Here is an 18,154-nt window from a genome sequence, read left to right as displayed (position 1 = left end):
AATGCATGAAGTGAAAAGTGAAACTGAAATCGCTCAGTTGTGACCCCATGGACTGCAAAAAAAATCTGTTGTATTCTTTTTAAAAATCAGAATTAATTCCTTATTTTTAATAAATCTGCCATGGTTACACAAGGTGTTAACATTAGGAGAAAGCTGGGTGAATTCTTTATACTATGCAATTCTCTATATTCTGTAATATATATACAGACATATAACTATTTCAAAATTAAATGTTTTTTTAATCAAAAAGTTCTTTTCCTGCCTCTGTTTTTCTTAAAGTGAAGTGAAAGTCACTCAGTCGTGTCTGACTCTTTGCGACCCCATGGACTATACAGTCCATGGAATTCTCCAGGCCAGAATCTTTTTGAGCTTTTTGAATCTGGGGTGGGTAGCCTTTCCCTCCTCCAGGGGATCTTCCCAACCCAGGGATCGAACCCAGGTCTTCCGTGTTGAAGGCGGATTCTTTACCAGCTGAGCCACAAGGGAAGGTTTTCTTAAAACCACTCAAATATTACCAACCACTGCTGCTGCTGCTGCTAAGTCACTTCAGTCGTGTCCGACTCTGTGTGACCCCATAGACAGAAGCCCACCAGGCTCCCCCATCCCTGGGATTCTCCAGGCAAGAACACTGGAGTGGGTTGCCATTTCCTTCTCCAATGTGTGAAAGTGAAAAGTGAAAGTGAAGTCGCTCAGTCATGTCTGACTCATAGCGACCCCATGGACTGCAGCCTACCAGGCTCCTCCATCCATGGGATTTTCTAGGCAAGAGTACTGGAGTGGCTTGCCATTGCCTTCTCCGTTACCAACCACTAGTTGGTGCAAATTCTTTATCAGTCTTTCAGTTCAGTTCAGTCGCTCAGTCGTGTCCGACTCTCCGCGACCCCATGAATCACAGCATGCCAGGCCTCCCTGTCCATCACAAACTCCCGGAGTACACTCAAACTCATGTCCACAGAGTCGGTGATGCCATCCAGCCATCTCATTCTCTGTCGTCCCCTTCTCCTCCCGCCCCCAACCTTTCCCAGCATCAGAGTCTTTTCCAGTGAGTCAACTTGTCGCATGAGGTGGCCAAAGTATTGCAGCTTCAGCTTTAGCATCAGTCCCTCCAATGAACATCAAGGATTGATCTCCCTTAGAATGGACTGGTTGGATCTCCTTGCAGTTATAAGGGACTCTCAAGAGTCTTCTCCAACACCACAGTTCAAAAGCATCGATTCTTCGGCGGTCAGCTTTCTTCACAGTCCAACTCTCACATCCATACATGACCACGGGAAAAACCATTGCCTTGACTAGACGGACCTTGGTTGGCAAAGTAATGTGTCTGCTTTTTAATATACTATCAAGGTTGGTCATAACTTTCCTTCCAAGGAGCAAGCGTCTTTTAATTTCATGGCTGCAATCAGCATCTGCAGTGATTTTGGAGCCCAAAAAAATAAAGTCTGACACTGTTTCCACTGTTTTTCCATCTATTTCCCATGAAGTGATGCGACCAGATGCCATGATCTTTGTTTTCTGAATGTTGAGCTTCAAGCCAACCTTTTCACTCTCCTCTTTCACTTTCATCAAGAGGCTTTTGAGTTCCTCTTCACTTTCTGCCATAAGGGTAGTGTCATCTGCATATCTGAGGTTATTGATATTTCTTACAGCCTTATAATTAATCTGAAATAGGAGACATGAATTCAGCAAATAGAAACTCTCATTATACCCCTAACTTATCTTGGGCCACAAACAGTTAGTATTCAGTAAACAATTTTTTTTTTAATTTTTAGATATTTTTAATTTTATTTTTAGAAACAAGGGCATAAAAAAAAAAAACTCTCCCCAAAGCAATTGTCTTTTCCCTAAAGCTCTAAAGTTCTGTACAACCAATTAAACCAATTTTTTCTGATTCTTATTTATTTTTATTTATTCTTTATTATTCTTATTCTTAAATTCTTATTTCTTATTCTTAAATCACTTATTTAGCAGCAGCCTCCAAGTCAAGCTCAAAAAGATTTTTGACTATATGAGACAAATTAGTACTTAAACTATTAGCATGAAAATCTTTAAAAAATATATTTTAAAATACTTTGTATCATGGCTAATTAGTTTTTGAATTAGGAAATAAGAGTTCAGGGAAATAATGAATTTAATTTATAACTATTCAAGCTCAAACTTTCACTGTTAAGCAACAAAGTCATGAAAATTCTGCTAAAAATGTACTTGCCAAAGAAATCCTAAAATATCTAATAACAAAGTATCTTGCCCCTAAGTATCTCAAAACAGCTTTTGTACTTTAAAGAGTTTCTTTCAGGCATCAACTGTCTAATTTTCAAAAACCTGGCTTTCCTTTTTGGAATAGTACTACAGAATCGGTACTATAAACAGAGTTCTATTGTCAAAGAATTGATCCAATAATAAAAAGAGCTAAGGCCACTTGTCTTATAGAAAATTACAGCCAAATGCTGCCAAACCCTGCTTTTCTTCCTTCTGGGACAGTAGCCAGATACTAATCATTTTTAGACCCTTTCTAATTTTTAGTACACAATTTAGTACACAATACCACATCTGAACTAGACAGTATTTTAATGAATGTTCTCCATAATTTGTCTAATGTTTTGGCACACACACACACTTGATTTACAATACCTTGAAAGTACCTATAAAAAAGTTGTAACAGCGAGAGACGCCCGGCTCCCGGCGGCGCAGACGCGGGAGACGCCCGGCTCCCGGCGGCGCAGACGCGGGAGACGCCCGGCTCCCGGCGGCGCAGACGCGGGAGACGCCCGGCTCCCGGCGCAACCGACCACGTGCAGAATCGTGGCTGAGAGAAGCTGCTCCGCGCCCAGGGTTAGGGCCGTGGCCGAGAGGAGCTGTACCACGTCCAGGAGGCGGTGGCTGCTTGGGCACCTGAGGGCCGAGAGGAGCTGATCCACATTCAAAGCAGGAGGGGCGGCCTTGAGGAGATACCCCTCGTCCAAGGTAAGGTACAGCGGCTGCGCCTTGCTGGAGCAGCTGGGAAGAGATACTCCACGACCAAGTGGAATATAAGAATCCAGTGTTCTGGGGAGGAAGGAACAAGATGGCGAGACCACTTTCTTCCCCACAAATTCATCAAAAGAACATTTGAACGTGGAGTAAAGTCCACAAAACAACTTCTGAATACTGGCAGAGGACATCAGGCTCCCAGAAAAGCAGCCCATTGTCTTCTAAAGGAAAGAGAAGAAATCCAGCTCCACCCACCAGAACACTGACACATGCTTCCCTAACCAGGGAACCCGGACAAGTCACCTGTCCAACCGCACACACAGCGAAGAAACTACATAATAAAGAGAACTCCACAAACTGCAAGAAGAGGGAAAGGACACCCCAAGCAAAGCAATATAAGCAAGATGAAGAGGCAGAGAAATACCCAGCAAGTAAAGGAACAAGATAATTGCCCACCAACACAAACAAAAGAAGAAGATATAGGGAATCTACCTGATAAAGAATTTCGAATTTTGATGGTGAAAATGATTCAAAATCTTGAAAGTAAAATGGAGTTACAGATAAATAACCTGGAGAAAAGGATTGAGAAGATGGAAGAAAGATTTAATAAGGACTTAGAAGAAATAAAAAAGTCAATATACAATGAATAATGCAATAGATGAGATCAGAAACACTCTGGAGGGAACAAACAGTAGAATAACAGAGGCAGAAGACAGGATAAGTGAACTAGAAGATAGAATTATAGAAATAAATGAAACAGAGAGGAAAAAAGAAAAACGAATTAAAAGAAATGAGGACAATATTAGAGACCTCTGGGACAATGTTAAACGCTCCAACATTCGAATCATAGGAGTCCCAGAAGAAGAAGACAAAAAGAAAGACCATGAGAGAATACTTGAGGAGATAATAGTTGAAAACTTCCCTAAAATAGGGAAAGAAATAATCACCCAAGTCCAAGAAATCCAGAGAGTCCCCAACAGGATAAACCCAAGGCGAAATACTCCAAGACACATATTAATCAAATTAACAAAGATCAAACACAAAGAACAAATATTAAAAGCAGCAAGGGAAAAGCAGCAAATAACACTCAAGGGGATTCCCATAAGGATAACAGCTGATCTTTCAACAGAAACTCTTCAGGCCAGAAGGGAGTGGCAAGATATACTTAAAGTGATGAAAGAAAATAACCTACAGCCCAGATTACTATACCCAGCAAGGATCTCATTCAAATATGAAGGAGAAATCAAAAGCTTTACAGACAAGCAAAAGCTGAGGGAATTCAGCATCAGCAAACCAGCTCTCCAACAAATGCTAAAGGATCTTCTATAGACAGGAATCACAGAAAGAGTGTATAAACTTGAACCCAAAGCAATAAAGAAAATGGCTACGGGATCCTACTTTTCAATAATTACCTTAAACGTAAATGGGTTGAATGCCCCAACCAAAAGACAAAGGCTGGCTGAATGGATACAAAAACAAAACCCCCATATATGTTGTCTACAAGAGACCCACCTCAAAACGAGGGACGCATACAGACTGAAAGTGAAGGGCTGGAAAAAGATAGTCCATGCAAATAGAGACCAAAAGAAAGCAGGAGTAGCAATACTCATATCAGATAAAATAGACTTTAAAACAAAGGCTGTGAAACGAGACAAAGAAGGAAACTACATAATGATCAAAGGATCAATCCAAGAAGAAGATATAACAATTATAAATGTTTATGCACCTAACATAGGAGCACCGCAATATGTAAGACAATTACTAACAAGTATGAAAGGGGAAATTAACAATAACACAATAATAGTGGGAGATTTTAACACCCCACTTACATCTATGGATAGATCAACTAAACAGAAAATTAACAAGGAAACACAATCTTTAAATGATATAATAGAACAGTTAGACCTAATAGATATCTATAGGACATTTCACCCCAAAACAATGAATTTCACCTTTTTCTCAAGCGCACACGGAACCTTTTCCAGGATAGATCACATCCTGGGACATAAATCTAGCCTAGGTAAATTCAAAAAAATTGAAATCATTCCAAGCATCTTTTCTGACCACAATGCAGTAAGATTAGATCTCAATTACAGGAGAATAACTATTAAAAGTGCCAACATATGGAGACTGAACAACACGCTGCTGAATAATGAACAAATCATAGAAGAAATCAAAAGAGACATCAAAATATGCATAGAAATGAATGAAAATGAAAACACAACAACCCAAAACCTCTGGGACACTGTAAAAGCAGTGCTAAGGGGGAAGTTCATAGCAATACAGGCACACCTCAAGAAACAAGAAAAAAGTCAACTAAATAACCTAACTCTACATCTAAAGCAACTAGAAAAGGAAGAAATGAAGAACCCCAGGGTCAGTAGAAGGAAAGAAATCATAAAAATTAGGGCAGAGATAAATGCAAAAGAAACAAAAGAGACCATAGCAAAAATCAACAAAGCCAAAAGCTGGTTCTTTGAGAAGGTGAATAAAATTGACAAACCACTAGCCAGACTCATCAAGAAACAAAGGGAGAAGAACCAAATCAATAAAATTAGAAATGAAAATGGAGAGATCACAACTGACAACACAGAAATACAAAGGATTATTAGAGAATACTATCAGCAATTATATGGCAATAAAATGAATAACCTGGAAGAAATGGACAAATTCCTAGAAAAGTACAACTTTCCAAAACTGAACCAGGAAGAAACAGAAAATCTGAACAAACCCATCACAAGCACGGAAATTGAAAATGTAATCAAAAATCTCCCAGCAAACAAAAGCCCAGGTCCAGACGGCTTCACAGCTGAATTCTACCAAAAATTTAGAGAAGAGCTAACACCTATTCTACTCAAACTCTTCCAGAAAATAGCTGAGGAAGGGAAACTTCCAAACTCATTCTATGAGGCCTGCTGCTGCTGCTGCTGCTGCTGCTGCTAAGTCACTTCAGTCGTGTCCGACTCTGTGTGACCCCATAGACGGAAGTCCACCAGGCTCCCCCATCCCTGGGATTCTCCAGGCAAGAACACTGGAGTGGGTTGCCATTTCCTTCTCCAATGTGTGAAAGTGAAAAGTGAAAGTGAAGTCGCTCAGTCGTGTCTGACCCTTAGCGACCCCATGGACTGCAGCCTACCAGGCTCCTCCATCCATGAGGCCACCATCACCCTAATCCCAAAACCTGGTAAAGACCCCACAAAAAAAGAAAACTACAGGCCAATATCACTGATGAACATAGATGCAAAAATCCTTAACAAAATTCTAGCAATCAGAATCCAACAACACATTAAGAAGATCATACATCATGACCAAGTGGGCTTTATCCCAGGAATGCAAGGATTCTTCAATATACGCAAATCAATCAACGTAATACACCACATTAACAAACTGAAAAATAAAAATCATATGATTATCTCAATAGATGCAGAGAAAGCCTTCGACAAAATTCAACATCCATTTTTGATAAAAACCCTCCAGAAAGTGGGAATTGAAGGAACATACCTCAACATAATAAAAGCTATATATGACAAACCCACAGCAAACATTATCCTCAATGGTGAAAAACTGAAAGCATTTCCCCTAAAGTCAGGAACAAGACAAGGGTGCCCACTCTCACCACTACTATTCAACATAGTTCTGGAAGTTTTGGCCACAGCAATCAGAGCAGAAAAAGACATAAAAGGAATACAAATTGGAAAAGAAGAAGTAAAGCTTTCACTGTTCGCTGATGACATGATCCTCTACACAGAAAACCCTAAAGACTCTACCAGAAAACTACTAGAGCTAATCAATGATTACAGTAAAGTTGCAGGATATAAAATCAACACACAGAAATCCCTTGCATTCCTATACACTAATAATGAGAAAATAGAAAGAGAAATTAAGGAAACTATTCCATTCACTGTTGCAACGAAAACAATTAAATACTTAGGAATATATCTACCTAAGGAAACAAAAGACTTGTACATAGAAAACTATAAAACACTAGTGAAAGTAATCAAAGAGGACACTAATAGATGGAGAAATATACCGTGTTCGTGGATTGGAAGAATAAATATTGTAAAAATGAGTATACTACCCAAAGTAATTTATACATTCAATGCAATCCCTATCAAGCTACCAACAATATTTTTCACAGAACTAGAACAAATAATCTCACAATTTGTATGGAAATACAAAAAACCTCGAATAGCCAAAGCAATTTTGAGGAAGAAGAATGGAACTGGGGGAATTAACCTGCCGGACTTCAGGCTCTATTACAAAGCCACAATCATCAAGACAGTATGGTACTGGCATAAAGACAGAAATATAGATCAATGGAACAAAATAGAAAGCCCAGAGATAAACCCATGCTCCTATGGACACCTTATCTTCGACAAAGGAGGCAAGAATATAAAATGGAGAAAAGACAGTCTCTTTAACAAGTGGTGCTGGGAAAACTGGTCAGCCACTTGTAAAAGAATGAAACTAGAACACTTCTTAACACCATACACCAAAATAAACTCAAAATGGATTAAAGATCTAAATGTAAGACCAGAAACTATAAAACTCCTAGAGGAGAACGTAGGCAAAACACTCTCCAACATAAATCACAGCAGGATCCTCCAAGACCCACCTCCCAGAATATTGGAAATAAAAGCAAAAATAAACAAATGGGACCTAATTAAAATCAAAAGCTTCTGCACAGCAAAGGAAACTCTAAGCAAGGTGAAAAGACAGCCTTCAGAATGGGAGAAAATAATAGCAAATGAAGCAACTGATAAAGGATTAATCTCCAAATTATACAAGCAGCTCCTGCAGCTTAATTCCAGAAAACTAAGTGACCCAATCAAACAATGGGCCAAAGAACTAAACAGACATTTCTCCAAAGAAGACATAAAGATGGCTAACAAACACATGAAAAAATGCTCAACATCCCTCATCATCAGAGAAATGCAAATCAAAACCACAATGAGATACCATTTCACACCAGTCAGAATGGCTGCTATCCAAAAGTCTACATGCAATAAATGCTGGAGAGGGTGTGGAGAGAAGGGAACCCTCTTACACTGTTGGTGGGAATGCAAACTAGTACAGCCACTATGGAGAACAGTGTGGAGATTCCTCAGAAAACTGGAAATAGAACTGCCATATGATCCAGCGATCGCACTCCTGGGCATACACACCGAGGAAACCAGAATTGAAAGAGACACATGTACTCCAATGTTCATTGCAGCACTGTTTATAATAGCCAGGACATGGAAGCAACCTAGATGTCCATCTGCAGATGAATGGATAAGAAAGCTTTGGTACATATACACAATGGAGTATTTCTCAGCCATCAAAAAGAATGCATTTGAATCAGTTTTAATGAGGTGGATGAAATTGGAGCCAATTATACAGAGTGAAGTAAGCCAGAAAGAAAAACATCAATACTGTATATTAACGCATATATATGGAATTTAGAAAAATGGTAACCTGAACCCTGTATAAGAGACTGCAAAAGAGACATAGGCATTTAGAACAGTCTTTGGGACTCTGTGGGAGAGGGTGAAGGTGGAATGATTGGGGAGAATGGAATTGTAGCATGTATATTATCATAAGTGACCAGTCCAGGTTCGACGCATAAATTTTCCTCTGTTCAATTATATTCTTTCTTATTAAAAAAAAAAAGTTGTAACAGTAGTTGTCTCTGTGGCAACTGTTTGGGTCCTTGAATTTTGTAAGTTTTTTTAATAACTATTAAAGAAATTAATTTATCTATTAACAGAAAAAACTACTATAATAAAACATTAATTCTAGTTAAAATATTTTACCTTATAAAATAATGCATGTGGTTTTGCTTATTAAATTTGGATTAAAATTTTTTTTAATTTATTTATTTTGGGGGCCACACTACACAGCATGAGGGATCTTGGTTCCCTGACCAGGGACTGATTATGCCCTCTACAGTGGAAACATGGAGTCTTAACCACTAGACTGCCAGGGAATTCCCTATAAAAGGTAATTTTTGAGAGTAATACTGATACTGGTATGTAAACTGGGATAACCTTTCTAGAAAATAATATGGCAGTGTTTAATTTTTTTAAGGTCTTAGCTTATGAACTGAACATTTTTATTCTCATCCTAAGAAAATAATCAAGTATGGAGAAACACAAAGATTTTCTTCAGTGTTCTCTGAAGAGGAAAAAAATATTCAATAATTGGGAATGATTAAACCATTACACATTAATTCAATAGAATTTTATGCTGCTATTAAAAATTCAGTTTTGAAGCAATTTTAACAAAGTAGGAAATTTTTTATTATATAAATTCATGACAGGAGGATAAACAGTATACAAATGAATCAATATATTCATGGAATGATGAAGAATGTGTACCATAATGTTAGTTAAGCTTGTATTTGAGCTGAAGCATTAGATTTTGTTTTTTGCATTTCTCCAAGTATTTAAAATGAGTCCTTAAAAACTTATAAAATTAGGCGGGAAAAAACAAGCTATACACACACACATTCTTAAGTTTATAATACTGCAAAACTGATGTGATATTTAAACAGATGAAATAAAACTTTCTAATTAATAACATTTATGAAAGCTGATGACAACCTAACTCAAATTACTAAGTATCATTAAGATCACTCCTACTATACAATAAGTACTACCAGCTGGCTTATTTTTAATCAATAAAAAGACAACTCTGGACTATTATACAGTACAACATGAACAAAAATCAAATTCTATCAAACAGGATTAACAAAGTAATTATGAGTTAAATTGTAATAATACTTATTTTATTACAAACAAGAATATCCCTGGAAGAAAAAACTGATTAAACATATAACATCTAAATTAATAAATAAAACCAAACTTTCCCTTTAAAAGAACTGAATCTGATAGTGGGAAAAAACAGTAATTATTAATGGATGGGTTAACTGTAATTTCTCAGACATTAATCTGTATAGTTTCAAATGGAGATTGAGTTTACCTCTAAAGATTATTTCCACTACTCCACCACTACTGCCCCCCCAAAATAAAAAAATCTCATAAGGTCACCTTTCTGCTTAGCACTCTTCAGTGGGATACCACTGCTTTAAGTTCAAATTCCTTATATTAGTTATAAGATCCTCCATGATATGGTCCCTGCTTTCACTCCCTACTCCTTCCTTCTCTCTTGCTTCCCAGGCTCTGGCCCAGAGGTTTGCAAAGTGTGATCCTGGAACCACAACATCTCCACTACCTGTGAACATGTAAGAACTCCAAATTCCTGAGCCTCACTCCTACCAGGAGATTCATACTCTCGCTGCAGCTTGAAAATCACTGCTTTAACCTTCCTGAATTGTCTGCAGATTCCCAAGTCTATCTTGCTCTCCCTCTGGAAATGCAGCTCCCCACCTACAGTGCTTTTACCCCATTCCCTGCTAGGTATCTCATCCACCTTATTTCCTACTCATCTTTCAAGTCTTAGCTAAGAAATCACCCCAAAAGAGAACTGAAAGCGTCCCCCAAATTAGAAAAATATTTCTCATGACCTCTCTTATTACCATAGGGGCTCTCATTTGCATTCTTCACCAACTAAAGCCATTTCTAAAATTACTCCCTGGTAGCTCAGATGGTGATCCACACAGTCAAAGGCTTTGGCATAGTCAATGAAGCAGAAATAGATATTTTTCTGGAACTCTCTTGCTTTCTCCATGATCCAGCGAATGTTGGCAATTCTGTGGAAAATTCTGAAAGATATGGGAATCCCAGACCACCTGACCTGCCTCTTGAGAAACCTGTATGCAGGTCAGGAAGCAACAGTCAGAACTGGACATGGAACAACAGACTGGTTCCAAATAGGAAAAGGAGTACGTCAAGGCTGTATATTGTCACCTTGCTTATTTAACTTATATGCAGAGTACAGCATGAGGAATGCTGGGCTGGAAGAAGCACAAGCTGGAATCAAGATTGCTGGGAGAAATATCAATAACCTCAGATATGCAGATGACACTACCCTTATGGCAGAAAGTGAAGAGGAACTCAAAAGCCTCTTGATAAAAGTGAAAGAGGAGAGTGAAAAGGTTGGCTTGAAGCTCAACATTCAGAAAACAAAGATCATGGCATCTGGTCCCATCACTTCATGGGAAATAGATGGAAAAACAGTGGAAACAGTGTCAGACTTTATTTTTTTGGGCTCCAAAATCACTGCAGATGCTGATTGCAGCCATGAAATTAAAAGATGCTTACTCTTTGGAAGGAAAGTTATGACCAACCTTGATAGTATATTAAAAAGCAGACACATTACTTTGCCAACCAAGGTCCTTCTAGTCAAGGCAATGGTTTTTCCCGTGGTCATGTATGGATGTGAGAGTTGGACTGTGAAGAAAGTTGATCGCCGAAGAGTTGATGATTTTAAACTGTGGTGTTGGAGAAGACTCTTGTGAGTCCCCTGTACTGCAAGGAGATCCAACCAGTCCATTCTAAAAGAGATCAATCCTGGGTGTTCATTGGAAGGACTGATGCTAAAGCTGAAGCTGCAATACTTTGGCCACCTCATGCGACGAGTTGACTCACTGGAAAAGACTCTGATGCTGGGAAAGGTTGGGGGTGGGAGGAGAAGTGGACGACCGAGAATGAGATGGCTGGATGGCATCACTGACTCTGTGGACATGAGTTTGTGTGAACTCTGGGAGTTGGTGATGGACAGCGAGGCCTGGCGTGCTGTGATTCATGGGGTCGCGGAGAGTCAGACACGACTGAGCGACTGAACTGAACTGAACTGAGCTCAGATGGTAAAGAATCTGCCTGCAGTGCAGGAGACCTGGATTCAATCCCTGTGTCAAGAAGATCCCCTGGAGAAGGAAATGGCTACCCACTCCAGTATTCTTGCCTGGAGAATTCCATGGACAGAGAAGACTGGAAGGCTACAGTCCTTGGGTCACAAAGAGTTGGACATGACTGAGCGACTAAGCATGCACACAATCAAAGAAAAGAAAGCCTTTACTTGACATATTCCAAAACATAACTTACACAGTCGTATAAATGATTTCCAACTGTATAGAATAGTAAAAAATATATATCTACACACACACATTTATATAAAATATATATACATGTATATATAAAATACATATAGTAGAACCAAATTGTTGAAAAGAAATGACATTTTAATGTGGAGAAAATAAAAAACTGTCAACCAGTTCTGAAACTCACACCTTAAAATTAACTATTTTGAATTTTCTCTTTTCTGGATATATTTCACCCATCTTCTAGAAACAATATGGTTTTAAAAAAGGTTAACCAAAAGGAAAGAGAAATGTGTAGAATCTGGACAAAGTTAAGTGCTACATGTTTTATGTCAGATGTAAGAACAAAAATATGGACCAGAAGCTGTTCTCCAACATTTTTTAATAAGTTTGAGATCATCTTACAGTACATGATTAGTCAATAATTTATCTTCAGTCATTTAATGATCATCTAGTATGTGCTAGATGCTTCTGCCTGCAAGTAGGAGACCTGGGCTCAATCCTTAGATCAGGAAGATCCCCTGGAGAAGGGAATGGCAACCAACTCCAGTATTCTTACCTGGAGAATCCCAAGGACAGAAGAATCTGCAGGCTGCTGTCCATGGGGGCCACAAAGAGTCAGACACAACTGAGCAACTAACACACGTTCACTTTTCAGCATGTGCTAAGGACCATATGGAATTAAGAATTTTATGTGGAGATGTATTTATCTTTCTATACATGGGCTCCCTGGTGGCTCAGTGGTAAAGAATCTGCCTGCCAATGCAGGAGATGTGGGTTCAAGCCCTGGATCAGGAAGATCCCCTGAAGAAGGAAATAGCAACTCACTCAAGTATTCTTGCCTGGGGAATCCCATGGACAGAGAAGACTGGTGGGCTAGATTCCATGGGTTGCAAAAGAGTTGGACACAACTTAGTGACTAAATAACAACAGCACTATACACACACACACACAGAGATGAGATTAACTTTTTTAGACAAGAAATGAATCTTTATGCTCACAAAAAGATAGGTACAAAATTGTTCTTAGAAGCTTTGTTCCTAGAAGTTAAAACCTGGAAATAGCCCAAATGTGTATAAACAGTACAACAACAATATATATATATATATATATTCATACAACAATAGAATGCTACACAGCAATGAAAAAGAATGAAGTCCTGCTAACTTAAAAAATGATTTGGTTCCATTTATATGAAGTTTAAGAAAAGCAAAACTATTGTGATAGAAGTCAGAATAGTGGTTACCTTTGGGAAGTACTGACTAGAAGGAATAAGAAAAATTGCTAAGGTAATAGAAGTATTCTATACTTGGTTCTTGGTGATTACACAATGACATATGTAGAAGTTCTTATGTCATGATTTCTATACTGTATACAATTTAAGTATTAGAAAAAATTTTTTAATGGAAAAGAAAGTTCCTCTTGCTCCATGCCAGCCAGCAAGAAAGAGAGAGGTTAGATCAAACAATCTTACTGCTTGAAAGTTTGATTATTGTATTCATTTAACAAATACGTGAGCAGCTACTTCACAACAGGTAATATTCTGCGTGCTGGGGATATAGCACTAAATAAAAAGGGTAAAAATCCCTGCCCTCATGGACCTTATGTGATAGTAGGGGATATACAGTAGAAAGATAATAAAAACACAAAGTATGTGGGACTGCAGAAAAGCACAAAAAAAGACACAAAGCAAGGAAAAGGGATAGAAGGGTATGCATGGGAGGGATGCTGTAATTTTAACAAGGCAGACTTTTACAAAAGAGGTGATACCTTAATTCTGACCTGAAGGAAGGAATGGAGGGAGACACGCAGATATCTGGAAGACTATGTTCCAGGCCTTCTGAAACAGCAAGGAGGCCACTGCAGCTGAAGGGACATGAACATGGGTTACATTAAAAAAAAAAAATTATACACACACATGGCCAGATATTCTTTTCCTTAGTCTTTCCCTCCAACTCTTCATTTAAACACTAACTTAAACCAAACCTTTTCTACATAGAAACTTCTACAACCACTAGCCCAGTCCACATTTACCTTCTTCTGAGCCCCTGGAGTTGCATCTCTATATACTGCATTGCAGTTAAATACTTACTGCCTTCCACTCCCAATAAACTAAGCCTCTTCAGGGCATTGACTAGATTTTATGATTTTTTGTATCCCTATTAGTTACATGGTTGGCATGTAAACAGTTACTGTTATTAGGCTGCTGCTAATAACTTCATCAGGCAGATCAGTAAGCTGTGAATATATTTTTGAAAATAAAAAAGAGGAAGGAAAGAAACCAAGTCTAGGGAACCATGTGAGTGAAGAGGCAATGAGACATCTCCATGTGTCATGATCCAAAGACAGGATTTTCTCTGAGCCATGTCCTTAAGACTCTGAGATCCTCATCATCATTTTTCTGAAAGCCACTCTAGGCTTTTTTCCTTGGCCGGGGAGTGGGAGGGTAGGGCGAGAATCAGGCACTTGCTTTTCTTTCAAATAATAGTTTTACAATACCAATGGTCATAACAAGCTTAATAACAACAACAAATCTTCAGATCAGATCAGATCAGATCAGTCGCTCAGTCGTGTCCGACTTTCCGCGACCCCATGAATCACAGCACGCCAGGCCTCCCTGTCCATCACCAATTCCCGGAGTACACTCAAACTCATGTCCACAGAGTCGGTGATGCCATCCAGCCATCTCATTCTCCATCGTCCCCTTCTCCTCCCGCCCCCAACCTTTCCCAGCATCAGAGTCTTTTCCAGTGAGTCAACTCGTCGCATGAGGTGGCCAAAGTATTGCAGTTTCAGCTTTAGCATCAGTCCCTCCAATGAACATCCAGGACTGATCTCCTTTAGAATGGACTGGTTGGATCTCCTCGCAGTATAAGGGACTCTCAAGAGTCTTCTCCAACACCACAGTTCAAAAGCATCAATTCTTCGGCGATCAGCCTTCTTCACAGTCCAACTCTCACATCCATACATGACCACGGGAAAAACCATTGCCTTGACTAGAAGGACCTTGGTTGGCAAAGTAATGTCTCTGCTTTTTAATATACTATCAAGGTTGGTCATAACTTTCCTTCCAAGGAGCAAGCGTCTTTTAATTTCATGCCAGATGTTCAAGCAGGTTTTAGAAAAGGCAGAGGAACCAGAGATCAAATTGCCAACATCCGCTGGATCATGGAGAAAGCAAGAGAGTTTCAGAAAAACATCTATTTCTGCTTCATTGACTATGCCAAAGCCTTTGACTGTGTCGATCACAATAAACTGTGGAACATTATGAAAGAGATGGGAATCCCAGACCACCTGACCTGCCTCTTGAGAAACCTGTATGCAGGTCAGGAAGCAACAGTCAGAACTGGACATGGAACAACAGACTGGTTCCAAATAGGAAAAGGTGTACGTCAAGGCTGTATATTGTCACCTTGCTTATTTAACTTATATGCAGAGTACATCATGAGGAACGCTGGGCTGGAAGAAGCACAAGCTGGAATCAAGATTGCTGGGAGAAATATCAATAACCTCAGATATGCAGATGACACTACCCTTATGGCAGAAAGTGAAGAGGAACTCAAAAGCCTCTTGATGAAAGTGAAAGAGGAGAGTGAAAAGGTTGGCTTGAAGCTCAACATTCAGAAAACAAAGATCATGGCATCTGGTCCCATCACTTCATGGGAAATAGATGGAAAAACAGTGGAAACAGTGTCAGACTTTATTTTTTTTGGGCTCCAAAATCACTGCAGATGCTGATTGCAGCCATGAAATTAAAAGACACTTGCTCCTTGGAAGGAAAGTTATGACAACAAATCTTAACCAAGTACAAAGCTGTGTGATCTTGAGCAAGTCATTTAACTATTCTTGTGTATGTCAGTTCCCTCATATGTTAACTCTAGAAGCTGGATTAAGGCAATGGCAAGCCACTCCAGTACTCTTGCCTGGAAAATCCCATGGATGGAGGAGCCTGGTGGGCTGCAGTCCATGGGGTCGCTAGGGGTCGGACACGACTGAGCGACTTCACTTTCACTTTTCACTTTCACACATTGGAGAAGGAAATGGCAACCCACTCCAGTGTTCTTGCCTGGAGAGTCCCAGGGATGGGGGAGCCTGGTGGGCTTCCATCTATGGGGTCACACAGAGTCAGACACGACTGAAGTGACTTAGCAGCAGCAGCAGCAAACTCCAATCAATCTCAAATGTTCTACTTCAGCTTTTTTTCAAAATAGCTGAAAGGATAAACCTTACACTCTACTTCTTCAATTTAAAAAATGAGTAAAATATCTATTAATAGTTATAAATACACTAAATTCACATACAGAAAGCAATGTAGTATTTTTTTTTTTAGTTTGAAGGACAATTGCTTCACAAAGTTTTGTTGTTTTTTGCCAAGTATCAACATGAATCAATGTAGTATTTCTAAAAAGCACAGAATCTGGAATTAGACAGACCTGGAGCTAGTTATAGCCTGCTTCTTAACTTCCTCAGAAAATTAACTAAATTTTTAGGATTTGTTTTGAGAATGAAAGGTAATGTATGTAAAGTGAAAGTGTGAAAGTGTTAATCGCTCAGTCCTGTCTGACTCTTTGCAACCCCAAGGGCTGCAGCCTGCCAGACTCCTATGTACATGGGATTCTCCAGGCAAGAATACTGGAGTGGGTTGCTATGCCCTCCTTCGAGGGATTGAACCCTTGTCTCCAGCACTGTAGGCAGATTGTTTACCGTCTGAGCTACCCAGGAAGCCCAATGTATATAAAGAAACTATTAAACCAATATAAAAACCCATATACATCAGCAAAAATCATTTCCTGTACAGAAAGCAGAAAAGGTAAAATATCCACCAAATCACTGATGTACAAGATCTGAAATACAGAAACCAGTTCACAACTCTCTTAGCAATTTTAGATACTGTGATTAGTGTTTGCCTCAAAATTCTGCCCGACTTTTCTGCAAGTTTAACAGTTAACACCTAACTCCTATGGTGCTGGTAATCTCTCTTCTTAAATATGAGGATAAGTACTATAGACCTAATATCAGTTGCAGTCATGGGGCAAGAGAACAAGATAATTTAGAAAGCCCAACGTTTTAGAAAAATGGAGCAAGACTGAGATCTGCAATTAATTCAGACATTTGGAAGATACTAAGCTTGGCACTAAGAGTTCAAATCTGTAATGAGAGCCAATTGTGTAAAATAAGCAATAAACATTCAATAAGTAATGAGACAAATGTGTGTGTGCGAGCGTGCGTGCATGCTCAATCGTGTCCAACTCTTTGTGACCCTATGAACTGTAGCCCAACAGGCTCCTCTGTCCATGGAATTTTCCAGGCAAGAATACTGGAGCAGGTTGCCATTTCCTACTCTAAGGGATCTTTCTGACCCAGGGATTGAGCCCACATTTCTTATGTCTTCTATATTGGCAGGTGGATTCTTTAGCACTGTGCTACCTGGGAAGCCCCAATAAGACAAATATATATCTGCTTTTGAGTCCTGGAAGAGAGACACACAATTATAGCATACTAATAAACAAAGGGAAAGAATGAACAAGACATAGTAAATAACTCAGTGGGGCTGGATGAGGGAGGACCAGAGCACGCAGAAGACTCAAAAGGCAGAGAGCACTTAAGTTATATCTTGAAAAATCGGTAGACTGTCAGTAAGATAGGAGAAGGAAAGGCATTCTGAGTAGGAGGGAGAATATATAAGAAGGTTCTCAGTTAGGAAATGGTATGGCTCTTTCAGTAAACTGACGGTATTAGTACAGTTGGAGTTTGAGATGTATGATGCTAGAAATGCAGGAGATGAGCCAGATGATGAAGGGCCTTGTAACCATAGAACTAAATACTGTAGTTAAGGGAGACGTATAAGTTTTAAGAAAAAAGCACCGAACATATTCGCATTTTAGAAAAATTACCTTGGCAGTAGTGTAAAGGGGGTCAACCACTAGAGACCTCATTCTACACACAGAATTAAATAAGGACATTACATTATCATATAAATACTCCATTACAGAACCAGGGATCAGAAAGAAAAATAATAGATAAAATTTAGCTTTAACAGATAAAGCTAAATTATCAAAAGAAAGTCATTTACCTTCATGAATGTATATTCTTGAATTAAATAGTTCCTATATATCTTAAAAAAGAAGAGGCCTAAAATTAGGTATGATAAATAAAAATTACATGGAACTAGTTGTACCCTGAGAACTAGTGACTCTTATAGCA

At 39.0% G+C, this 18,154-nt stretch overlaps 1 protein-coding gene across 10 annotated transcripts in view; it reads right to left on the bottom strand.

Annotated features, from left to right (window-relative positions):
* GLCE (glucuronic acid epimerase) overlaps positions 1-18,154 on the bottom strand; it is a 108,773-nt gene that overhangs the window by 86,634 nt on the left and 3,985 nt on the right. For 3 of the 10 annotated variants that reach the window (XM_088839948.1, XM_055435388.2, XM_055435384.2), the window contains exon 2: positions 13,721-13,816. The exons of 4 other annotated variants lie outside the window; for them this stretch is intronic. The gene's annotated coding sequence lies outside the window, so the exon portion shown is untranslated. The remainder of the gene's footprint in view (positions 1-13,720; positions 13,817-18,154) is intronic. 3 more of the 10 variants (XM_055435389.2, XM_055435391.2, XM_088839949.1) reach the window with 1 other exon arrangement.

This window comes from Moschus berezovskii, chromosome 9 (assembly GCF_049115385.1).
Source record: "Moschus berezovskii isolate FMDL1 chromosome 9, NW_MosBer_1.0, whole genome shotgun sequence".
NCBI classification, from domain to species: domain Eukaryota; kingdom Metazoa; phylum Chordata; class Mammalia; order Artiodactyla; family Moschidae; genus Moschus; species Moschus berezovskii.
Note: the sequence above shows the minus strand (reverse complement) of the source record. Positions and strands in the feature narration are given on the sequence as shown.